Source organism: Equus przewalskii, chromosome 12, assembly GCF_037783145.1.
Source record: "Equus przewalskii isolate Varuska chromosome 12, EquPr2, whole genome shotgun sequence".
NCBI classification, from domain to species: Eukaryota; Metazoa; Chordata; class Mammalia; order Perissodactyla; family Equidae; genus Equus; species Equus przewalskii.
The window spans coordinates 11,492,411-11,518,241 of record NC_091842.1 but is presented as its reverse complement, the minus strand read 5'-3'; the positions used below and the strand labels follow the sequence as shown (position 1 = coordinate 11,518,241).

Below are 25,831 nucleotides of genomic sequence, written 5' to 3'. Positions count from 1 at the left end.
GCCTTCATTTGGCTAAAAGGCACATGGCTCTAGAAGGCCAGGGCAGGCTGCTTCACGGAGAGGGGAGGAGCTGGCTCAGTGACAGGGAGCAGAGGACATCCTGGGACGGGGTTCCAACCATCTCACCCTTCACCCCCACATTCCCTTGCTCCCTGGAGTCCCCCCGAAGCAGGGCTGGACAGGATGGCAGGCAGAGAGCTCAGAGCCATGAGCGATGTCCCCAGGGTACTGTCAAAATTAAATTAACATTTTTTCCATTTCCCCTTTATTGCAAACACATTGAATGCCATGGCACAAACTCCATTTCTCCACTGGCTCCTCCAGGCCCTTGTTTCTCGGCCTGGGCTTCCCGGGCAGGCCTGAAGACGGACGGGGAGTCCGGTCTCACGCCTCCTCCTCAACGAAACCTCGAAGGCCCTGTTGCCCCAGAGATGGTGCCAAGTGCCAGCCCCAGGGACAGGCCCTTGGTCCCTGACCACCTGCTCCTCCCTCCATTCGCTGCCAGCCCTCTCAGCTCCCAGGCCCCCATCCTGCTCTGCTCCTCTCCCATGGGGTTAGGAATCCCAGAAGAGACTGAGTTCCCACACCAACCAGCCATCAGCCCCATGGCAAAAATGCTCAGAACTCAGACCTGCCAAAGCCCAGAGGCAGGAGTGCAGTGGGGGCTCAGATTGGGTCATCTCAGCAGAGTCCCCAAACAGAGGACCATGGCCTCCCTGGGGTCACTCATTCGTTCAGCAGTTCGTGTTGAGCACTCGCTCTACCCCAGCCCCATGGAGAGACTCAGAAGGGTCGGGCACAGCCCTGCTCTCAAAGAGTTTGCACTCGAGTCGGGGACCCAGCGTGGGCAGCAGCGTGGCAAGTGCGGGTGCTGTGGGAGCACGGAAGGCCCCCAGAGGGACCGTGGCTGAGCAGAGAGTTCGTCCCACTGAGAAAGGGAAGGTGCCTTCTGGGCAAGAGGAACGGCAGGTGAAAGATTAGAACAAGACTCGCTGTGGACCGGCTTCGGGTGATGAGCATTTGGAGATGGGCAGAACATAAGGTGGGCGTGTTGGGGCTGGGTCAGGCTGGAGGGGGCCTGGCCACAGAGTGCCCTAAGGACCTGTGGGCAGTAGGGAGCCAGCGAAGGGCGCTGAGCTGGGGCGTGGCAGGGTCAGGTTTGCATTTGAAGGAGCTCCCCCTGGCTCCCCCTGGAGGGCCTGCTGGAGGGGCAGAGACCAGGGATGTGGATGTTGCAATCGTCCGTGGCCAGGATGAGGTCAGAATGAAGGCGACAGCAGCGGGGAGAGAATCAAGTCACGAGATCGCTTGGATTGGCCTTGGTGGACCAACGGGACCAAGGGTCGGGTGAGGGAGACCGAGGAGTCTCAGGCGACGCCCGCACCTCTGCCCGGGAATCAGGTAGGTGGTGGGGCCCCTCACAGAAAGGGGGGGCCCTGGGAGGAGCAGGCTGAGGGGAGCACAGACAGCTGAGGGCGACAGCCTGTGGGTCACTCAGGTGGGCGTGGCAAGTTGGTGTGGACACGCTGGTCTGGGGCCCTGGGGAGGGCCGGCTGGCCATCACATCGGGGTGAGCTGGGGCAATAATCAGCCCTAGTGTCTGGTAATCAGGACGCTGGCTGGGAAGAAGACGGTGAGAAGAGAAGAGGGCCTGGGCCGACCACCAGCGGAGGCGGCGCTCAGAGGGAGGCACCGTGAGGGCAGAGAGACCAGGGCAGGCAGGGCTTCGGGGCAGGTGGGTTTAGCAATGGCCGGCTCGGGGGGCAGCAGCAGGAGCAGCTCAAGGATCCAGCTCTCTGTCCGTGGAGGACTGGGGCCAGAAGCCAGACTGGAGAGAGTTCTGGAGAGAGCGGGCAGTGAGGAGGTGGGGGATGGGAAATGTAGACAAAGACAAATCTGAAGAAACTTGACTAGGGACGGACTGATGGAGAAAGCTTGGGGCGGGGGGCGGGGGGAGGGGGGGACACGTGGGGGCGGGGGCACCGAGAGGGACTTTTTTCGTTTTAAGATGAGAGAGAATCGAGTGTGGTGATGTGCTAGGGGCTAGGAAGGGTTTGCAGACACAGGAGAACAGGGTGATGGCTGGGGTGAGGTCTCTGTGTCCAGCACTTAGCAGACAGTTTTTGGGTAAGCGAGCGAGTGAGCGGTACAGATAGGGGGAGCAGACTATGGCATCATGCAGGCCCCCTTCATGTTGGGGACAGAAGGGAGGGGAAGGCTAGCTCGGCAGGGGGTTTGCAGACAGGGAGGCAGGAATTGACATGGGGTGGCTTACGTGCTGGGAGTAAATACGGGAGCAGAAGGAGACCCTCCCTCACACCTGCCCTGACACTCCCACCCTCCCCATCATCCAGGAGCACATGGACATGTTGGGAGGGGGCTGGAAGAGACACTGCTCACTGTGTGGAGAAGGGCAGGAGCGTGTGGGGCTGCAAAGGGCCTCAGACAGAAGACAGGAGGGCTGGGTTCAGCCAGCCCCTGACTCTGACTCCACACATGACCTGGAGCAGACCCCTCTGCCCTCTTGGAGGCTCTACTTTGTCACCTGCCGAATGGGACGTTCGCATCAAGGTGCTGTCGGAGGGGTGCAGTGTGGCATTCCACGCATCTTGCTTTTCAGACCTGTGGAATTCTGAGAAATCAATACTGTAGCACTCCAGGCTCCTAAAATTCTATAACATAATTTCTGTGTTGCCACCAGGGATGGGTCCAGCAGACATCGCTCCCCTCAAAATTGCTCTGTCTGCCCATCACCGCTGCCAGCTCTCCTTCCCTCCCTTCTCCCCATCAACTCTGGGCACGGCCAGCCTCGAACACGTCCCGAGTGAGCACTTGGCAGGCGGGGGCCGTGATTCATGCCCCTCCAACAGGCTTCGTGGCTAGCCCGACCGCCAGAGTATGCAAGACATTCTTGGCCTCGCCGCTCGCAGGGATTAGCAGGGCGGGGCGCTGGGGCTGGGGGAGGCAGACTGTGTCCTGAGTCCTCGGCGAGGCAGGGGGCATCCAGGCACGAGCATGTCTGAAGTGGCCGCCAAGCTGGCCAGGGAGGGAACATCGTCCCATAAACCGAGGCCACGTCTGGGACCCAGACAGCAGGGCTAGGGCGGGGACACACGGGGAAGCCTGCCACCTGCTCTGTGTCCAGGGAATGAAGGCGGGCCAGGAGTCCGGGGCAAGCGAGGCTGCTCGCCACCCCGCTGCGCCTATTTCCCTCCGTGAGCCCCTTCCTGCCCCCATGCCCCTTCCTCCCTGTGGGAGCCTGGCCCACCCCATCCCCAGTGCCCAGATACCAGTCCCAGGCTTGGCTGAGAGCACGAAGCCCACTCCTGGGCAGTCGAGGAGTAGACAAACTTAGCTACCTCCAGTCTCTCTCTGCACCCATTTCAGGCCCCAGGGCCTTGTCTTCACCCTCAGACCATCATTTCAGAACAAGATTATGTCTCCCTAAAAGCAAGCCCCCCGTGTCAGGGCTGTGTGTACACACACACACACACACACACACATGCATGAACACGTTAAGATCGGTGTCCTAGGATGTGGCCCTGCCCCCTCAGACCATCATCACAGACCAGGGCTGAGCCTCCATGATCAGACCAGAAACCCCAGGTCTCATCTCTCCCTCAGGGGAGACAGGCGAGGGTGGGATCAGGGACCGTAGGCAGCCCAGAGAAGAGAGATGAAAGAGGGCAGCAGGTCATCACCCACCTGCAGGCCCAGCTGGTCCCCCGAGGAATCTCTGTGCTAAGGACAGGTATAAACAGTTCCCGACTCGGGCCAGGAGGCCTGCGCTGGTCAGTCAGAGAGGGGAGGCTTCCCAGGGTGGGGACTTTGAAGACTGGTGTGTGGGCACGGAGCGCCGAGCCAGGGTGGCTGGCAGCAGTGTGGTCCGGTGAGGGACAATCTGCTATGCCCCTCCCCGGAGGCTGTGGGTGACCCCCATGAAAACGCCTCATCCACCTTCTCCAGGGCTCAACAGTGCTGGCCCTGAGGCAGTCCTCACCCCAGACCTGGGGCTCTGAGGCTCTGTGGGGACAGCGGAAAGGGCTCGAACTTCGGGTCAGACCCACCTGAATTTAACTCCTGACCCCACGCTTACACTGCTCCACCTTTCTGAGGGCAATTTTGCTTGTGTAGAAAACAGAGTCAGTAACCTACATCAGGGGTCCTTAAGGTCATCGGGCAACACTGGTGAAGACCCTGGGCAAACACACAGTTGGCCTGAAATCCACAGTGTTTTCTTTCCCTAGATTGTCACAGGTAACCCCAGGTGACACAGGGCCAAGGCACAGGAAACACTAATGCAAGTCCAGCCTGTCCCTCCATCCCACATCCGGCACCAGGTCCTCCAGGAAGTCGCGGAGACAAGCAGAGTGGCGGGGCAGAGAGAGCGCTGGCTGGCTCAGGAGGGATGGCCTCGGGGGCCCATGAGGGCGGACAGGGTCCCCTCCAGCAGGAACTGGAATCCCCAGCACCTCGGGGCTCCCTTGTGAGTCCGTTTACTCCCCAGGGTCTGGCCGAGCTCCCGGCCAAGGCCTCCCTGTAGAGGACAATGCCAGGGACCCAGTATGACCCAGACATGGCCCTGCCCTCCTGGAGCCCTGGCACCTTGGGGAAGTGAGGCCCCACAGTGCCGTGGGGCAGAACTGGGCAGTGGAGGGTCTGAAGGTCTGCAAGTCACCCCTGGGAGCCACATGTGGCTCAGGAGCCATGTGCACAGACGGGCAAGGAGCCACCCGATGGCCCAAGGGGAAGTGGAGTCACCCAAAACTGCAAAGGAAAGGGAAAGATCACGGGGGACACGGAAGGGTGCTGCCACTCTCCCTCTGCCTCATCTTCCGTCCCCCGAGACTAGGAGATAAAGGACTGCGTCTGAATCCTGGCTGCACCATCCACCGGCTATAAGGCATTGGACAAGGTGCTGCATCTCTGTGGGCATCAGTTTTCTCATCTATAAAATGGAAGTGGTAATGAAACTCAGGGCCCTGGAGAACGATGTGGGCTGAGTCAGGAAAGGTGGCCGTGGTCACGGGCACCCTTATAGTCATCATCCCCAGGCCCCTCTGAGGAGCACCCAGAGGCTCTACTCAGGGTGGGCAGTCCAAACTGGAGTCCCTGAGACCCAGCCTGGACCCCCTGCTAGAGAGGGGCAGGGGTCCTCAGCCCTCAGCACCACCCAAGGGGGGCCGAAGGAGGGACAGAGGCCCAGCCAGACGCGACATGTGCCCAGCCCCCGTTCATTCCTGATCTAAGCGCTGAGACCCCTCCCCACTGGGGCAGCCAGCCAAGCCCCTCCGTGACGGGGCCAGATCTGGAGGACAGCTCGGCCAGGCCCGGGACGGAGCTCGCTCCCTGTTCAGTCCTTAAAAGTCCACGGGACTGAGCTCCTCTCCGCGGCGGAGGGGGCCTGTGTGTGCAGGGGCTGCATTCCCGGCGTGCCACGAAGGGGGAACCGACCGGAGGTGCCCCTAGAAAACGCCTGGGTCCAGGCCAGACCCTGGAAGAGGCCACAGCACCAGGGTCTGAGCTGCTCGCTGCTCTGCAAGTCGGGGGGATGCGGGGGGGGCAGGGGCTTGAGGGTAGAGAGTGCAGTTAGGATGGGACTTAAGGCGGGGGAGGACAGTGAGCAGGGACAGTGAGGGGATGGTGGCGCAGAGAGAGGAGAAGGGGCTTAGTGATGGGGGAGGGGCTTACTGTAGGGGAGGGAGGGATCTCAATGTGCAGGGAGGGTCTCCCTGCAGGGGTTCATGTGGGGTGTGCTTGGCAAAGGGCCACAGCCCTCCCTCCGTCCCCATCACATTTCTTGTCCTGCTCTGCCACACAGCCCTCACTGGGTCACCCACTCTGGACCATACCCTCTGGCCTTCTGCCCTCCTGGGCCTGGCCATGCCACCATGTCCCTCCCCACCCAGGTCCTCAGGGAAGTCCAGGACAGAAGGGCCGAGGTCTGGGCCCTCTCTGAAGGCTTGTCTGCAAAGGCCTGGGCAATCCAGATGAGGTGGGATCCAGGCTCCAGACCCTGTTTGGGCTCATGGTGCAGAGGCACAGGGACCCCTCCCTGGAGTTGCACTGGGGAGGGAGGAAACAAAAACTGAGAATCAGGCCACTTCACACACAGGGACCCAAGCTACTGTGGGTCAGCCCCAGGTGTGAGCTAGCCGGTGGGGCAGGGGTCAGCTCCCTCTGGCAGCCCAAGGAAGCCTGCCTGGAGGAGGAGGAGGTGCGACCCTCAAGCTGGGCTTGAAAGAGGAGGAGGCCATAAAGAGGCCTGGCGGTGGGGAGTGGGGGCTGTCCTGGAGCGGGTGTGCAGCAGGCTGTCGGGGCGAGGTGGGCTGCAGAAGGGGACAGATGCTGCCACGCATAGCCTGGCTAGTGTGGCCAAGGGGGGGATTTCATCTCAGAAGTACCAGGGGACAGACAGGTGCGCAGGCAAGGGAGGGACTGCCCAGGAGAGAGTCCCCAGCATTGACATGCTCCCTGAGGAGCAGGAGAAGGAAGCTGTTCACCCCAGGGTTCCCTCTGCCTGATCAGGCTGAGAGAACTTCTGCACTCTGTGCCCCCCAACCACGCGCATGCACACACGCACACAGATCGTCCACAGAGGATGCGCTGTATAAGGGGAGGGCGGTGGGGTTCGTGCAGTATCCTCACACTCTGTCCGAGATCAAGGGTGAGACGGGCTCCCAGGCCCCAAGTTCCATAAACCCAGAGGGGCTGTGGGTCACGGGGGCGTCACAGTGGGATCCGTTCCTCCCACACCCTTCTCACTCCCCCCGCCCCAGGAATGCAAGTTGCCCTGGAAATACTGTTTAGGTACAAACACTTCTTCAGGAAATATCCTGAGGGACGGGGGAGGAGCAGGCCAGCTGGGGAGAGGCCAGGAGGTGGGGGGCATGGAGAGACCCCTACTGGTCACTAAGTGGCTCTGGTCCCTGAGGCAGGGCAGGCCACGGCTGAAGCTGCCTTTCCCATGGCCAAAAGGGAGAGCTAGGGGTGGAAAGAAGAGTAACAGCGAGGGAGGGAGGAGCAGAGGAGAGCCTTGCACCAGTGTCCCAAGGGCTGGATTCTACACCCTGCAGCTGCTGGCTCTGAGCCTCAGTTTCCTCATCTGTAAAATGGACGGGTTGTCCCGATGGCTCTTTCAACCCTGGTTTTCCAGCTCTCATGTTCTCTACTGCCATCAGGGCCTCCCCTGTGGGGAGAGGGATCTGGAGGCCCATCTTGCTCAGCCCCTCGAAGAAGCCCTCTCTGCCAACCATCACTTCCCTGCTCGGTGCGTCCAGTGTGAGAAGGAGCAGCTGGTTGGGCATACAGGGGCGCTGCCAGGGAGCCAGAGCTGGGGAAATGGCCTGGAAGGACAGGGTGGGGAGGAATTTGGAAAGTTTTAGAACCTTGACAGCTGGAGCCCCGTGAGTCAGTGGGGCAGATGGAAGTGATTAGGCGCTGGCAGGAGGCACGGCGGGGAGGAGCTGGGAACCAAGTGCAGAGGGCTCAGAGCTCAGACCCCGGTGGGCAGCTTCCTCCCGGCTGTGCAGCCACCGGGGGCCCAGGCTGCCGTGCGTGTCTGGAGGCACCGAGCCGGGCTTGCAAATAGGCTCACATGCAGGGGGACCAGGAAGCTTGAGGCGGGACCAGGGCAGGAGAGAGGCATGGGACACAGGGTCGGGGGCCTCCTGTCGTTGGATCCATAATGCTTACTGTCCAAAGGAGGAAAGATTCTCAGGGCTGGCCCCTCATATCCACTCCCTTTCCCCAGAAGGTCCTAGGACCGTCCCTAGTGAGAATACAAGTGCCTCCAAAATCCAGTCATGTACTTCCCCCTCTCTGGAGGCTGCCCTGTGACTCTCAAGTGACACCTCATCTCTGAGCGAGAGGAAAGCAGAGAGTAAGTCATTTTCAAAATAATTCCATCTTAAGCCACTTGTCAAGCCCCTCCTGGGCTGGGTCCATGCTAGGTTCTGAGGATTCCGAGAAAAGCCCGCTGAGTCCGTGCCCTGGAGAAGTGTCCTGCCAGGCAGGGGGCCTGGTTGCGACATACAGCCATGGAGAATCAGAGTGCCTGAGAAGCATCCAGCAGTACCCATGGGGCAGCACACGGGACAAGGAGGCTGAGAGCTGGGGACCATGGAGAGCAGGGCCTGGTCCTAGGGAGATGCTGAGGAGGAAGGTTGGAGAGGTGGGAGGGAAGACGGGCGTAGGCAGGAGGGACGCCGTACCACGCTGCTCAGCCGCTTAGATTGATGAGCAGGGAGGCCCCTGTCTCATGGAGCAGTGGGTGAGCCAAATTGGAGTGGACAGATGGATGAGGACAAGGAGAGGAAATGGAGGTGACCAGAGCCCAGCAGCTGGGGTAGGGGGTGACTGACAGATGAGTCCTGAGGGACAGGAGTTGGGAGGGTTGGGGACATACAGGCACAGCCAGTCCCAGGGCCCTGCTGGTACAGCCAGAGCCACATCAGCCATCCACAGGCCTCCCCACAGACCCACTGGTGACTCCTCATGTCACCGCAGTGCTCAAATGTGAGCCTGACCATGGACCACCAAACCTAGCCTTTTCCAAAGCATCTCGTGGCTCCATTCCTCCCCAACCACCTCACCCATCCTCTCGGTGCCCAGCAAACATTCACTGATGGCCGCCCTCTTCCAGACTCCCGCCCGGCTCTCTGGCATGCAGGAAAACTGAGCATGGTCCCGGCCTGGGGAGGGAGACGGGCGGAGTGTCCCAAGCACCATGGCTGACACCTGGAAGGAGGGATCACTCCACCTGGGAGGTGGGGACCGAGGTAAAGCGGTGACTCTGGAGGTGAGTCTAGCACAAGCAGCAGGACTTTGCCAGGCAAGCTGGGGTGAGGAGCTGTCCTGGGCATGGAGATAGGGGTCTGGAGGGGCCTCACAGAGGGTGCACAGCAGGCCCAAGGAGAGGGCAGAGGTGGGCAAGGTCAGAAGGTCAGCACCTGTCCCTGGAGGCCATGGGGGCTTAGCTAAAGGTTTTAAGCCGGGAGGACCTATGTTACAGAAAGATCACTCTGGTGGCCTGTGAACAGGCTAAGATAAAGCCTAAACTTGGTGGCCATCCATGAAGAAGAGGGGACAGACACAAGAGGGGCTGAGGAGGTAAAATCTACAGGATTTGGTAACAGAGTGTAGGGAGTTGAGGGAGGGGAGGGAGGCGAGTGGGAAGCTGGGAGGACGGAGTGCTGCAGGTGGAGATAGAGACGGCAGAGGAGGCACTGACTGGCACCATTGCCGAGCGTCCCTTGAATCTGATGGCTTTGCAGCATCTGGTCCATCTCAGTGACGATGTCACTGGGCTGTCAGCACAGAGCTGGCAACAGCAGCCTTTAATGTGGATGAAGTGTCCTAAACAGAAGGCCAAAGAACTCACAGTTCTCTCCCAGACATGACGGGGAGCCACTGGGGGCTTTAAGCAGGGCACTGACGTGGTCAGATTCATAAGAGCCCTCTGGGCAGCAGGGAGGAGGCTGAACGGGCAGAGAGAGACTGGAGGCAAGGAGGACAAGGGTGAGGATGGGACGGCACCCTACAGGCGAGGCCCAGCAGCGGGCCACAGAGCAGGCCCTGGGGAGCGGCTGACCCAGGCTTGAGGGTCACAGGTGGCTCTCACATTTATGTAAGTGGGGTCTTGATAAGTTGCATCATAAACAACGCTTAGGCTGATGCTTTAAGTCAAATCCTATTTTAAATGATTCAATCCAAAAATGAAATTAAGAAAATTCCATTTACAGTAACATCAAAAAGAATAAAATGTTTAGGAATAAATTTAACAAAAGAAGTGCAAACCTTGTACACCAAAACTACAGAAGATCATTGAAAGAAATGAAAGCTCTCAATAAATGGAAAGACATTCCACGTTCATGGATTGGAAGACGTAACATTATTAAGATGATGACACAAGAGTCCTTCCTTCTCCACGATGCCGCTTTCCTGGGTTTCAGTTCTGCATGGTCACCAAGATCCGAAAATAATTAAATGAAAAGTTCCAGAAATAAACAATTCATAAGTTTTAAACTGGGCCCTGTTCTGCATAGCGTTATGAAAGCTCCCGCCATCCCGCTCCATCCCACCTGGGACATGACTCACCCCTCTGTCCAGCGGATCCCTGCTCCCCGTCCGTTGGTCATTTAGGAGCCGTCTTGGTTATTAGATCAAACATCGTGGTATCACAGTGCTTGTGTTCAAGTCACCCTCATTTTACTTAATAATGGCCCCAAAGTGCAAGAACAGTGATGCTGATAATTCAGACATGCCAAAGAGAAGCCATAAGGTACTTCATTTAAGTGAAAAGGTGAAAGTTCTTGACTTTATAAGAAAAAAAATCATATGCTGAGGTTGCTAAGATCTATAGTAACTTTTATTACAGCATGTTGTTACAATTGTTCTATTTTATTATTAGTTCTTGTTGTTAATCTCTTACTGTGCCTAATTAATTTATAAATTAAGCTTTATCATAGGTACATATGTATAAGAAAAAACATAGTCTATATAGGGTCAGGTACTATCCACGGTTTCAGGCATCCACCAGGGGTCTCGGAACACATCTCCCACAGAGAAGGGGGGACTGCTGTACTGCCAAAAACAGAGTCAATACAATCCCTACCAAAATTCTAATGGTGTTTCTGCAGAAATGGAAAAACTCATCCTAAATTCATATGGAATTTCAAGGAACCAAAAATAGCCAAAACAATCTTGAAAAAGAAAAACAAAGTTGGAGGACTTACACTTCCTGATTTCAAAACTTACTAGAAAGCTACAGTCATCAAGACTTTGTAGTACTCCCGCAAGTATAGACAGATAGACCAATGGAATAGAATTGAGAAATAAACTATCACATTTATGGTCAATTGATTTTTGACAAGGGTGCCAAAACCACTCAATGGGGAAACGATAGTCTTTCCAACAAATGGTGTGGAACAACTGGATAGCCACTTGCAAAAGAATGAAGCTGGATCCCTACCTCACACCATATACAAAAATTAATTCAAAATGGATTGAAGACCTAAATGTAAGAGCTAAAACTATAAAATTCTCAGAAGGAAACATAGGGGTAAATCTTCATGACCTTGGACTTGGCAATGTTTTCTTAGCTATGACACCAAGAGCACAAGGAAAACACAGGTAAATTGGACTCCATCAAAGTTAAGAACTTTTGTGCTTCCAGGGACACTACCAAGAAAGTGAAAAGACAGCTCAAAGAATGGGAGAAAATATTTGCAAATCATGTTTCAAGTGAGTTAAGAGAATATCTTGTATAAAGCACTCCCCCCAGAGACTTCTCCATGTTGAGGATGGAGGGGAAGACCCGTGCCCAATGTACAGAGTGAGGCGACCAGCCCTGCCCTTCGTGGAGTGAGATTGCCCACAGACAGGAGATCTGCCCACATAGGAAAGCAGAAAAATGAGAGATGGGGGAGGGTGGGAAGATGCGGGGGCCCTTCCCCCCGGGGCAGCCACGTTCTCTGGGAACTTGTTCACGAATTCCCCGAATTCCCCTATATTAATTTTAGAACGAGTCCTCGAAACCCCAAGGAGTCCGGGGGACGGCCTGGCGCCAGTACAGGCAGCTCTCAGAAACGAGGACAGCGTGAGGGAGAGGCTGTCTGGCCCAGCCTCCACTCCCAGCCCGGCCTCATCCATGGGAAGGTCACGCGAGGCACGAGCCGGCCAGCCCCGTGCAGGGTGCGGACCCAGGCGACAAGCCAGCAGGTCCTGGGGCCTGAGGCCCCTGTTCCCACTGACATCAGTGCAAGGTGTCAAGGGGCCTGAATCATCGGGGCCGGGGCCAGCCCCCTCCCAGGGGAGAGCATAGCAGAAGTATGAGGCAGCCCCAGCCAGGCGGGCGGCCCTGGGTTAGGTTGGACACGGTGACTGTTTTATAGAATTAGCGAGCAGGACTCGCCGCAGGGGGAGGTGGAGATGTCATCGTCCTGGATTCCAACGGGCTGCCCCCCTTCTGATTCACAAAATTAATTTCAACGGCTAGAGAGAGGAGCCTGTCAGCAGGGCCAGGGGGTCATAAACATGAGGAATATTAATAGCTCCAGCCAGGCTGCCTAGGGGGCTAGGGGGCCTGCCAGAGGGACTGACTTATTTAGTCTCTGCATTAATGATGTGGAAAGAGGAGCATTTAGCCAGGCTGGGGCGGACGCTGACCTACATCAGGGCAGGGATTGCCCAAGCTGAGGACAGACCACAGGGGGCCCTCTGGGGCTCCGTCTCCCCCAGAGAGGATTCCTCTTTGCACTACCAGGGTGCCCCAGCCCCACGACCCAGCCAGGTCGGAGCTAGCTACACCAGGAGCACTGGCTAGGAAAGGATGAATCTCCTTCCTGAACTGGAGGCTCAGGAATGACCATGTGTGTGAACACACACGCACGTACACACACCTTTGCACATTTCTGACAACAGGACTAGCTGCACCTCCCCTCTTCCCAGCCAGGTGAGCCCAGACTGTGCTGGTGGGACCAAGTCAGGGTGCAGAGTATCCAGCCACCCCAGAGGTGCACGCTGACCAGGTAAGGACGGGCTTCCCCTTGAACTAGACCCCTGACCTCCCTAGTCCTTCCCCCCAACCTCATCCTGCAATTAATCAAGTCCAGGGATATTTAAAACTGGAGCTCAAGAAAACCCATGCACCTGCACACACACATCTTTTTGCATCTCTGACACCTGCTCCCCCACACACTTAGAAGAGCCCATTCTGTGCACAGCCCGTCCTACTAAGGGGAACAGAAATCAGGGCAGCTGGCAAGCTCTGTCCCCTCCCAAGTCCCTTAGGTCCTGAGAACATCATTCTGAACAGACCTCAGGGCCCCCGTATCAGGGGGTCCTGGGCAAAGGAGTTTGTGAAGAGAGACAGCTGGGAAAGGGTTTGCAGAGAACCGGTTGGGAGGCATGCCCAGGGCCCACTGCAGACAGGCCGGGAGAACCCCCCCGGGAAGCCCCCCAGCTCCCAGCTGCATGGCCTCTGGCTGCCAACGCTGGGATAGACACAGACGAACTGGGACTGGCAGCAGCTGGGGCTGGGATCCTGCCGAGGCCCGAGCTGGAATGAAGGAGAAACCTGTCCAGCAATGAGATCAAGGAGATGGCACCAATGTCTCCCCAGGGAGCCGAGCTCCGCGTCCCAGGACATTCCAAACTTTGCGAACAAAACATGGGGTGGGAGGCCGGCCAGGCTGGGCCAGCGCCAGGTGGCCCCCCACCCTTCCCCAGCAGTGGGACCGGCTGGGAACGTAGCATGAGCTGCCGGGAATGCTGCCTGCACAAGTCGCCTGGGGACGCAGCGTCCAGACACCTGCCACGTTCCCTCGGCCAGGCGCCACATGTGGTCAGCCGCCTGGTCTCTGCTGAGCCGGGCCCTGTGTGGAGCCTGCACATCCACCTGCAAGATGCTATTCAACTCAGCAAACACCTTCACAGCCACGATCACATCTAATCACCCCTGGAGGAAGCCAGGCCTGGCAGGTTGCCCCCGTTTTGCAGGAAACTGGGGCCCAGAGTGGAATTTGCTTGAGGTCACCGAGCAATTAAGAGGCTGGTGCAGATTGTCACCCAGGGCTGCTGCCTCCCACTCCCGAGTTGGTTCAGCTACACTTTGTGCTGGCAGCAGGAGGCCACCAAGACCCTGGGCCCAGAGGTGAAGGTAGATTCTGACAATTATGCTCGCAGGTATCATGCCAAGAAGCTGATGCCAAGACAGGTGGACAGCAGCCAGTGTCCATGGCTCAGAGGATAGGGGAGTCGGGGGGGAAATCATGATGGCTTCCTGGAATAGGGGTTCTCCCCAGCAGCCCAGTCCTCTGTGAAGCCCACTCAAGTGACCCCAGGTAGAGACAGTGATAGACCAATAGAGGGAAAATGGCAGAGAAGAATCAGAGGCCACTGGGGTAAGCCGTATCTGCCTGTGTGACCTTGGGACTGTCCCTTCTCCTCTCCAGGCCTCGTTAGTACAATCGGGGCAAAGGATGCCGGCTCCTGCCAGATCGCACAGTGACTCACCAGCTGAGACGCTCACGATGCAGTGGTCGGAGGAACAGCCCAGATACTGCCCAGCACTTAGGAGACCTCAAGTTCTAGCGGAGTGCCTGGGGAGGGCAGGGGGCGGCCTGCCCCCAGCCTGGCTGGGATGCGAGGCCTGAGGAGGAGCTGGATGAAGGCTCAGAGATGTGAATGGCGCTAGCGGGAGCCAGAAGAGCTGTGAATGGACAGGGGATGGAAAGCATGTGTGTGGGTGGCTGGCCTCAGTGGCTTGGACCATGTTCCGTACATGATAAGAAACCGAGGGGATTAAGTAAGGCAAGGTCATGGTCAGATTGACCGTGGTGTGGGGGACACTGGTCCAGGCAAGGGGTCATGTGTATAGCCTGGCAGTGGCCATGAGAAGGCTCAAGGTGAGAATCAGAGGTTGAATCTCTTTCTCCCCATCCATCCTGGATTGTGGCCCCTTGAAGACAAGAGAGGGGCTCTGGTGTCCAGGGCAGGCACTGGGAGGCAGGACAGGCCTGCTGACCGTGTGTTGACCCCGAGGGAGCCTGGCCATCACAGCCCTCTGCATGGAGGGGCCACCCTGGGGCTGGAGCAGGTCAGGCTGACCGAGGGCACAGCTGACATCCGACTCCCCACGTTCCCACGTTCCTCCCAGCGGCCACAGCTTGCAGCGCTGAATGGTTCCGAGAAATCAGTGGTTCAAATGTCGCAGGAGCGAACACAGAGCTTCAAGGAGGAATTCATCCACCTGACCCAGGAAAGGCTCAGAAGCACCTACTGTGTGCCAGGCTTGGGGCTGGTGTGGGGGCACAGATATTAGAATACAGGGCCTGAGTCTGGGGGTTTGGGGGCGCCCAGAGACCCATGAACCACGAAGCCCCTGGGGGTCTGGGCTGTGGGCACTGGCACGGGGACAGACCCGGAAGATCAGGCCTTGGCCAGTGGAGAGATGGGAGGAAGGTGAAGGGGCAGGAGGGCCAGGGGCAGGAGCTCCTAGGGACAGCAGAGCACGGGATTCGGGGTCTGCAAGTGAGTGGGAGGCAAGGGAGAGGGGGCTCGGTGCGGGGACCTCAGTGAGGGGAGGGGCTCAGCAGTACAGCCCGGCCCTGGACTGGGACCAGGAGCCCAGAGCCCACCTTCCCCCAAACCGCCCATCCTGCCAGGTTTTGGTGGAGACACAGAAGCAGAACCATGGCCATTTTCACCTTCTAAAAACCACAGACATCCGACGCTGGGCACTGCAGCCAAATTTCTGAGAGAGACAGAGGCCCCGTGGGCTCTTCTCCTGACGTCAATCGGGGCTTCTCTTGTGTGTCTGCGGCTTTGACAGGAGGAGGCCAGACTAGGGGGCTGAGCCGAGAGACGAGAGAGGGACCAGAGCCCAAGGGAGGCCCCTGCTCTTCTGACCTGCCTTCCCTTGGGCAAAGCCATGGTCAGGGTTTTTTGGGGACCCTGCCAGTGAGGAGGGCAGGTATCAGTTACCAGACAGGGCCTGGGGGCATCTGGAGTCCAGCGCCAGAATCAAGCACCCTCATCAGGCCCCATGTTAAAGCCACAGCCCATGTGGTCTGGGAGGCTCCACGCCAGGGAAGGAGGCCCTTTGACTATGGAGGTGGCGCCATTGGCCACTAAGGGACAGTCGATGCCTCCTTGGCTGCAGACCCTCATCAGTGGGCTCTCAGGAAAGTCTGTCCTGCCTGGCCCTCCCCTCTCCCCGTGCCCGGTCCAGTCCCTCCCTCTAGGCCAGAGCTCCTGCAGGGACCCCTGACTACCCTCCCCCCTCTAATCCTCTTGACACAGCTGCCTATAGCGCCAGGTCCAGGTTTCTGCTCACAGCCCAACTCACCAACACAGAGCTTCTGGGACAGGGAAACTGAGGCCTGGAGAGGGCCGAGGGGCTAGCTGGTACACCCCATGTCCCCAGGCCCAGCACAGGCGTCAGGACACATTTTGCTGAAGAGAGAACCAGACTGAAGCGCCCTGGCCACCCACCGACCCCAGCCCTGGCCACCATTCCGCCTCTGGGCCCCTGATGAGGCTTCAGGAGTTGGGGGCCAGCTTGTCATAGGGGAGGCGGAGACAGTGGGGAGGGGACGGGACAGGGATCACCTTTAATACATACCCGCCTCAGTCAGCTCCAAGCAAGGGTCCTGTCTCCGTACACACTGAGCGCCTAGTCTGATGTCAGTCTGAACTTGACCCCAAACCCAAAATGACCCCAACACCCAGCCTAGGCTAAGCCCAACCATGACCCCAGACTGAGCCTGACACCAAATCAAACCCCAACTCCACCCCACACGGAACTCCAGCCTGAAATGCAGGCTGACCCCTGAGCCTAGCCCAGACTGAGCTCTGACCCTAACCCCAATCCCCGACTGACCGCTGATCCTGACCCAACCCCACAAATGAACCTTGAACCTGACCCCAAGGCAGAGTCCTGGCCCACCATAAACAGCCCAGGAAAGACTCCGGGGACACCAGGACATGAACGCCAGCCCCTCTGCTGCCAGGCAGGGCTGCAGGGCCCTCTGAATGACGGGGCCAGCCAGGGATGGGGAAGGGAGAGACGGTGCAGGCCCCTGACACATCATGTCACAGTGGCCAACACCACCTTCCCCAGTCTCAGTTTATCAAATCAGGGCGGGGGGTGTCACAGCCTACCTGCTTCTATGCAAGGAGGCCCTGGTGGGATGAAAGAAGGGCCGGGCAGGGCTGTCTGGGAGGGGACCCTGGACCCATACACTTCCCTGCATACAAATCTTTCAGAAATGGTGGCCTGACTCATTGGGAAGTCCTGTTCCAGAAGGGACCAAGGCCTGGCATGAGCCTGCCTCCAGGAAGAGCAGACAGTGCCCAGGGCCAGCTGCACCGTGGCCACGCTCTGCAGAGGGTACAGCCCATGTGGCCGTGCATGGAACTAGGGTGCAGGGGCCCTGTCTCTGGGCCTCGCTGAACAGCAGGAGGTGCCTGGTGGAGAGAAGGTACTCCAAGCTCCCAGAGCTGGCTGGGTACCGGGGAAGCCCCGGCCCGAGGGGGTCTTCCTCCCTCTCCCAGGTGCCCTCCAGTCTCTGCATGTGGGGCCAGAGCCCCAGGGAGGCCCGCCTGAGCCCCCCTTCCTCACTGTGAGAACGTGCGCTTGCAGCCGCTGGGAGGAAATCAGCAGGAAGGAATGTGCTGTCCAGGGGCCAGCGGCCAGGACGGGCCGCCGGAGAGGGAGCGAGCGAGGAGACCCAGGGAAGAGCGGAGCTGGGAAGAAAACAGAGATGTGCCGGGGCAGCAGGCCAGGCAGTGCCGGCCCAGCCATTGTTCCCAGCCCCACGGGTCAGGTGCACCGGGCCCGTGGCCGAATCCCAGCCTCCGCTCAGCGTGGCCCAGACATCCCTAGGCCTGCCTGCCTCCCTTGTGTCCCAGACCCTGACCTCTGGGGCCCGGCCAGCCTAGGAAAAAGACAAAGCTTGTCCTCTACGCCCCCAACTGGCTCTACGGGTCTCTGTCTGTCTCCACTCTCCCTTCTAAGGTCCAGATCCTTCCACAAGTCTTACACTGTCCAGACCTCCCTGTGGGAGGAAGCTTGTGGTTTCAATGGCCTGATAAGCTAGTCCATATGTGGGCACTCATAGCTGATAATGACTTAGACCTGCCCTCTCAAAATGTGGTCCCCACACCAGTTCCATCCATATGGCCTGGCAACTTGTTAGAAATGCAAATTATCGGCCCCACCCCACACCTACAGAATCAGCAATCTGTGTTTTAACATGCCCTTTGGGGGCTTATGGTGCACACTCACGTTTGAGAACCACCGACTTAGAGCATGACCATGGTCAACTCTGCAAATGTGGCTAGAAATAATGAGTAACTGAATGAATGAACAAGTGAGTGAATGAGTTTCAAGAGGCCTGGTCTTATCCCCAGGCTTGAGTAGAATGGTTCCTTCTTGCTGCCTGATGTCCAAGCCCCAGGACTGTTGAGAGCTGCAGACTGGAACAGCTGGACTGACCGGCTGGACTCCCTCTGAGATGGGGCAGGCTCTCGGACAATGTCACCTGCGAGGAGCCCATCCAGCAGGTCGGGCCTGGGGCCCAGGCAGACGCAAAGAGGACCACCCAAAGTTAACAGGAGGAAAAGGTCCAGCAGGTCAATGGGATGTAGTGACAGGATTCTGGGACCTGGGAACCAGGCAGGAAGGCATAGTTGGGGAAGTCCAGCGGCAGGCAAGAGCGTCACCAGCACCCAGCCGGACTCTGGGGTAGGACTCCTGTGCAGGGAAGACCTGATGACAGGGGCCTCCACTATTAGAACTGGGACACGACACTGGAGGCTGGTCACCTGAACGTTGACCTTGTCTTCTGCAGAGATGCCCTAACTGAGGGTAGGCTGGGCCCCAGGAGCTGGGCAGAGCCGAGCCTGCCAGTTGATCCAGGGCCTCCAGCCGTGAGGAGGGGACAGGAGCTGCAGGGTGAGACCCAGCGTGTTATGAGTCTTGGGAACCTGCCAGAAGCAGGCCCTGCAGTCAGATCTGTCCTGAAGCTGGGGCTGCCCTTTCCAGAAATTCAGACCAGCTGGGTGAGGGACGTCCTCCCAGCTTCCCAGCTGCCTGGGTCTCGCCCAACCTTGGCCACAGTTGGCCTAATCGTGGCTCATATTTTCAGAATGAGTGAGAGACAGACGAGGTCTGTCCTAACCTCCTTGTTCTGTCCACCTGCCGGCTCGTCTCCCTTCCAGGCCGAGGAAGAGAGGACAAATCGTGTGGCCGGATCTCCACACTAGCCTGACACCAGGGAACCCGCCGTGGCCAGCTTTATCCGATGCTGAAAGGGTCATTTCCCACCTGACGTAAGGGGAGCAGCCCTTCGCCCACAGCCCCACCTCTGCTGGGTAACTTGGAATTTCAAGCCCAGTGACCCCTGAAGTGTCCTCTAAACCTGCGTGGCCCAGAGGATGTCCCACTTGTCCTGAGAAAGGTTCCATGGGGAACATGACACTGGTATCAAATAAGCCTGGGGAAGACTGCACACTCGGGCCCCTTCTTAGAAGATCAAAGTCCCTGTTAACAATTAAAGGCTCTGAGAAGTCCTGCAAGAGAGAAGCCTGTCTGACTTTGTAGAATCCAGTGTTTCCCTGGCTTATTGCATCCAGAACCTTTCTTTTCTCTCAAAACAACAGCCACAGAGCTTCACTTGGGAAATACATCCAAAATGCAAAGTGGCATTGCCCGCTGCCATCTTGACACAGGCGAGCTTCTTTCCAGAGTCTCAGGGAGGAAAAGCAGGAGTCGGCTGTGTCTGGTAAGAGGCCCTGTGGTCCAGAGAGCAGGAGACTCTGCAGACCCACCAGGGCTCAGCATGGCCATCCCTCTCTCAGCCTCCAGGAGACCCTGTCTCCAGAGCCACTGTCCCCAGAAAAGGTGTCATTGAGCAGCAGCCTCAGAAGAGGGGCAAGCTTAGCCAAGAGGGGAGGCCAGATGTGTGCAGCATCACGGATGGGAGAGGCACGGAAGGCTGGGACACCCAGGCAGCAGGGAGTGATGGCGTCTCCGGGCATCCCCTGGGGCAGATACAGCCTCGTCCTTCGGCTGGACTTGAACCAAAGACCAATTCGTGTCTCCACCTCACACCCCCACCCTGCCCAGCCTGTCTTCTCCTAGTCCCTCTGCATCCCCAGGGCCTGGGACCATCTCCCAGCCCCTACCTGTGTGCTCTGAGACTCTTACCCTCTTTGGGGCCGAGGGGGCAAGGATCCTGCTCCCGCTCCCGCTCCCGCTCCCGCCCCCTCCCTCCTGCACCGACTCTTGGCTGCCTCCTGAAGCCAGACAATACAGGGAAATGTTTGCACCCAAACAACTCCGCTGTTTCAGGAACTGGCTGACCCTGCCCAGGAAAGCACTCCTGCAGCTCCACCCTGGTCCCCTCAGTCCGAGGACCAGAGACCAAAGCTGAAGGGGCAGCCCAGCAGAGGTCAGCAGAGCCAGAGAGGTCATAGGCATCCCCGATGTGGCCGAGGGGAGCTCAGGGGTCGCCTCTCTCTAGGGACCGGGGCTTTCTTGCCTGCCTAAGTCAGAAAGGGAGGGCTGTTCCCGATTGTGGATATGCAAAAGCCAGATTGTCAATATTTATCTAGAGAGCTGTGGCTCTGGATTAATCTGGCCTGAAGATAATGAAAAGAGCACTTTGATGTGACTTGAGAAATGTATTAATTCATTCAACAAGCATTTGCCGCACTTGGGGTCTGGGCCAAGCCGCATGCCGGGCACTGAGGATTCGGGGGTATGAGCCTCACCCCGCCCTGGAGAGGCCCACGGTCCAAGGGGGAGACAGAACCCAAAATGGAATGGGGGGCAGGTGGGTGCTGCTCTGCCCTAGCTGAAGTTCCTCTTGAGAAACGCTAACCTGGCATTGGCTAAAGCAGGGGCTGCAGGATCAATGCACACGCGGGTGGGATGGGCCGGGGAACCCATCACCAAAGTCACCTACAGCACTGGCCGCCTGGGTCAGGAAGCCACAGTGTCAGTGCAATTTGTAAAAGCAGAGTCCCCATCCCCACGTTTGATAAAGATTGAAATGCCCTCTGGTGGCTTCCCTCCCAACACTCCTTCCCATCTTATGATTCTGCCCCCACCAACCCCGACACAGCCCCGATGAGAGGAGCACCAGGGCAAGCCAAGCCGGCAAAGCTTGTGAAAAGCAGCAAGAAGACAAAGCAGATCTGGCACAGATGCGGCCACACGTGACGGTGCCGTGGGGTGACCCCCGGCACTCCTGTGCCTGGACCTTCAAAGCACACCAGCTTCCCGTTCCCAGCACGGGGCGGGCGGCGGGGGAGATAGAGTCAGGGACCCCAAGCTCCCAACTTGACCACAGTGGGGCTTACCCAGCAGCCCACCCCTTCTTAGTACCTTTGAGGAAACCGAGGCCGAGATGGAAAGAGCAGGGAAGATGCAGGGGCGGCCGGCTGGGGGCAGTTCAGGTCAGGGCAGCCAGCCTGCTTGTCACAGCCCCTCACGCCCACCTCGCCCGCGTGCCAGAGACTGTGTGTTTTTGTCTTTCTTGGGGGGAGGGGTGTGGCTCAGAGCCTTGAGTGATGAGTTAACTGACAATGAATTTGAACCACATGGAGCCCGGGCTTAAGGGGAAAATGTTTTGGTGAGATACAGCTGGGATTTCAACTCCCGCCCCCCAGACAGTACAAAAATAGTCTGGGCCAGGCAGGCTCTGACCCACAGGCCTGGCCCAGTTTCGCCGCCCCGTGTCCTGGAGAGGCTCGCAGTGGCCTCTTTCCCTGCATCTGGGTTTCGTAATCTTTCCTGGTTGTTTGGGTCGCCTGTTTGTTGACTGGCCCGGTTTGTCTGGGAGGATTTGCTCCCTGAAGGCTCCCACAGGCTGGCCCTGAAGACAGTGAGGCAGGAAGACCCTCCATCCTGTCGCTAACAAGGCCCCCCGCGCTGGAAGCTGGAAAGGCTGCCACAGTCACAGCCTGGGGACTGGACTGGGAGCCCTGTGGCCTTGGGAGTGTGGGTGGGTGATGGGCTCTGTGCGCCCGGGCGTGAGGTGGACTTCACCCAAGTGAGATCTGGAAGGTCTCGTCAATGTCTCCAGTCCGAGCTCCTTCCTCAGGGGGACACTGAGGCCAGAGGCAGGAGGCGAGCGATCTAAGGCGCCCGGTTAACAGCACCACCGGGCTTGCCCCCAAGCGAGGGCTTCTGCTTCCGGCCCTGGGCCTGGCACCGAGGAGGCATCCAGAAGTGTTTGTGCATTGAGACAATGGTCAAAGCCCTTGGCCCTCAATCCTAGCTCAGAGGAAGGAAACAGAGGGCGCTGGGCCCCCGGGCGGGCCCCTGCCACCCCAGCACCTAGTAGTAATAACCTCCTGCCCCCGGGGGCAAGTGCTGAGAGCCCTCCTAGGGTGCTCCGGGCTGGGGCAGGAGGAGGGGATGCTCATGGCACCCTCGCAGGCCCAGCGGCAGGGCCACGGGACAGCAGCTCCTGCAAAAAGAGGTGCCAGCAGTGAGGCCAGTGGTTGTTGGGATGGACAGAGAGATGGGGACACCGCAGGGGAGGGGCTCGAGGCAGAGACCTCAGCCACAGCATCCCTCAGACCAGCTGACGGAGCCACTACCTGGCAGTCCAGAGTCGCATCTGGAAACCTCGGCCCAACCCAGGTGCGTAGACAGGGCTGGACCCTGCCCTCCTGGGAGTTGCGGTGATGGCCCTGAGCGAGCGAGGCTGCAGGGCCGCAGGCATTCTAAGGCCGCTTGGAGAACCAGTGTCCTATCCCAGGCACTCAGGCAGGACACATCCTCCCAGGTCACCGACCAGAGCACCGAGGCCCAGAGAGACCCAGTCCTGGAGACCCAGATGGACACAGAGCAGGTGGTCTAGGCATCGGGACCTGGCATCAGCAGAGGGCTCTTGGCTCTCCCTCATCTACTAGCTGAGCCATGGCCTCCAATCTGTAACTCAGGCCTACATCCATAACATAAGGGCTGTCACAGGACAGCGCCCTGGGGTGAGCGGCCAGGAAGGGCCGCAGGAAGTCCACCTGGTGAGCCTGTAGGGGAAGTTAGGCCAGCTGAGGGTGCAGCTAAGGCAGGGGCTCTGAGCTCCCCTGAGCCTCCCCCCCTTCTCCGGGCACTCCCAGCCTGCCCAGGGGCAGAGGAGGTGCTGTCTTCGTCCACTTGCCAAACTCCACAGTGTCGAGTCAAGTTCATCGGGGTCTTCTCAGGACATCCTCCACTTTCTCTGCAGGCTGGGCCACCCCGGGGAGAGCCAAGGCCCCTGTGACCACAGGACAGGACCCGTATCAGTCCTTCCTGCCTCAGTCTCCCCATGCAGGGTCAGGCGGGAGCACCTCAAATGTACACCGGAAGCATGGCCTGGACACCCTCTTGCTCCCACCGCTGCCCCCTGCCCCGTGGCCCCGGGACCCAGCCTGTCTAGAGCCCCCACTGGCCTGGCCTCCCACCCCCTCACTTCCCAGAGGGTTTCCGCTCCTTTCACTGCCAATTGTCCTACTCACACTGCCCACTCCCTCTGCTCCAGCCTGGCCCTCAGCCAGCCCCCAAAGGCCAGGCTGAGCCCGGGTGAAGGCAGCCCAGCTAGGGAACGGGGGCGTTGGGCTGGGGCTCTGGGAAGCCTGGCCCTCCCCCAGGAGTTCGAGAATGGGGGAAGGTTTCTTCCCAGCCCTCTTGGCAAGGGTGGGAATCAGGGGCTCAGTGAGGGGGTCAGACAGGCCTGGATTTGAATCACTTGTTTGAGTGAGCCTCTCTGAGCCTCAGTTTCCTCATCTGTAAAATGGGGGTGATAATGACACCTTTCTGCCATGGTCATGGGGATTTAGTGAGATATTACATCACAGCAAGGTCTTCACCATAGTGCCTGGAGTGAAGGAGGTTCCCAGGGAGGGTGGCTGGCATGTTCCTGCCCAACAGAGGCAGGGGTTCTGAGTGGTGGGGACATTGTGAGAAGGCACCAGGGAAAGGAAGGTCCGTCAGAGTGGTCCAAAGATGATGCTGACGGCCCCAGAATGCCCTCCCTCCTTCCCCCTGCCAGGTCCTCTGACAGGTCAGATGGCGACAGAAGCAGACAGAGGGAGGCCCCCGACCCCACCCCAACACACACGCACCCATGGACACCCCCAGCCCCAGCACTGGAAGCTCGGACTGACCATCCAGACAGTGCCCCCACCTCAGGACCAGGTGTTCCCCCAGGAGACTGGGAACAGAAACTCACAGCCCCCAGCAGCCCCCAGCTTCTGCCTTCTGGAAGAGCCAGGGGTTCAGCTCCATCCCCGGTCAGCGAGACTCAGTAATGCAAAGCCTGTCTCTGTTTGGCCTTCGAAGCCTTGACAAGGCAGGGACTGCCCCTTGCTGCGGGGACGCCTCACTCAAAGGCCTAGGGGAGACAGGACTGGATGGCCCTTGCAACTCAGCTGTCTGCTTCTCCTCCTGGGCTGGGGACAGCAGCATCATTTCTCAGGGCCTAAGAGCCATCCCTCTCTCTGCCTCGCTCTATCTATCTCCCTCTCCACTCTCTGTCTCCCCACCCACCCGGCTTGCAGAGAGCCAGTGGGGAACAGTGGTTAAGGACACAGACTTTGGGCCCAGATTGCCTGGTTTGAATCCCAGCTGTGCCACCCAGTGGCTGGGTGGACTTTAAGCCTCGGTTCCCCATCTGTAAAATGGGTTAATGATAACAACGGTGCCTCCCTCACAAGGGAGGCCAGAATGAGTTAATACAAGTAAAGCCTTCAGAATGATGTTTGGCCAGAATGAATACTCAATAAACGCTAGCCCTCATTATTTTTTATTTGCGTCTCCATCGTGCATGTTTGTTGACTCAGATTTTCCATGGGTAAGGAGGTGCAGGAGGCATGAAGCTCTGTGGCTTAAACTGCCTGTCGCTCCAGGCCTCTGAGCTGGAGGCCACAGCAACAAAGATTCCTTTCAGCTGGGGCCAGTGATGCTCTGATAAAGCTTGACCACAGGATGCAGCACCAGCGGGCTCTGTGCTCACACCCAGGCCTCAGAGGCTGGGCCAGCACCAGAGCTGAGTCCATTCTGGGTAGGGATGGGCCCAGGCTCTCAGCCTCAGGCCACAGGCTGGCAACATTTCTCTGCGTTCCCAGGGTCCCTCTCCCGCTGTGTCCCCCAGCGCCCTGCATGCCATGGCTGTTTGTACCTGTTGTCATAGGAGGCTCTGAGTCTGAGAAGGCAGCATCTCAGAATCCTAGAATCTTGGAATAATAGGACTTAAGCATAGTGCTAGGAGGTTGTCCAACACAGCTTTGGGCTCCTTGTGAGAACAGCCTTTACCATATTCCTGATGGTGAGCAGCCCTGCCAGCTTGGATCCCCCCGTGACAGGGAGCTCACTACCACAATGGCAGTGAATTAAGACTTCCACATGTTTTCATGCATTAGGGTCCCATGTCCCCAGTGAGGTCAGAAGGTCAGGGTCTATAATTCCGTTGAGGAGGAACCAATCCAGGCCACTGCTGGGCAGTTCCCACAGCTTGAGTTTCCTCCAACCCCGACCCGCCTCCCTCCCCTGGCTGTCCCATGGTGTGTCGCTGCCCCTGCAGCCCCTTGCCCCGAGGTGGTCTTCCCCTCATGCCAGCCCTGCTTTTCCAGTCTCTCTTCTCTGGGTCTGGGGCCTCCGTGGGGACATCCAGCCCCTATCGGGCCGAGCACGGAGATTAGCAGATAAGGGAGGAGGAGAAGGGAAATGACAGCTGGGCACATGGTGTAAGGTGGGCTCTGTGACAGAAACCCAGTGAGGTCCCCCCACAGCTGGTGGCACACCCTGCAGCACCCCAGGCACCGATACTAGGGGCCCAGAAACTCTTTCAAGCAATGCCAAGGGGCTGCAGGGTGAGTTGGTGCAGAGTGGCAGCTGTCACCACTCCTCGTAGGGGACATGTATCCACATTATGTCAAAACTAAGCTATTCCCAAGGCAGCCCCCAGGAGAGGCGCTGTGAGCTGTGTCATCCAGAAGGAAGAGTGAGGCCTCTGCACACAGGACCCCCGCCCCATGGCAGGGACCCCCAGGCCACACCAACTCCAGACCCAGGGTGGCCACAGGGCTCCAGCCCTCCAGATGTGCAGCCAGCATCCACCATGGAGAAGGGGCAGAGCAGCAGCCAGGGCCCAGATGGGCTGCATTAACCTGGGAGCAGGCTCTTTGCGGCCCAGATGCTCCGTGTTTAGCCGGCTAGCCAGCTTTGGGCTCCAGATGTGGGCCTGCAGTCGGGAGGGAACACAGCTCCAGATGTGCACGGTCTGAGCAGGAGCGGCTGCAGGGCTCAGCTGCAGCACCCGGGCCCAGGGGCCTC

At 58.6% G+C, this 25,831-nt stretch overlaps 1 long non-coding RNA gene across 1 annotated transcript; it reads left to right on the top strand.

Moving 5' to 3' along the window:
* Nucleotides 1-630: 630 nt before the first annotated feature.
* Nucleotides 631-24,303, top strand: LOC139074724 (uncharacterized). Its single transcript, XR_011524414.1, has 3 exons — nucleotides 631-1,401; nucleotides 12,451-12,530; nucleotides 13,956-24,303. It is a non-coding gene; the product is annotated as an uncharacterized lncRNA (long non-coding RNA).
* Nucleotides 24,304-25,831: the final 1,528 nt, after the last annotated feature.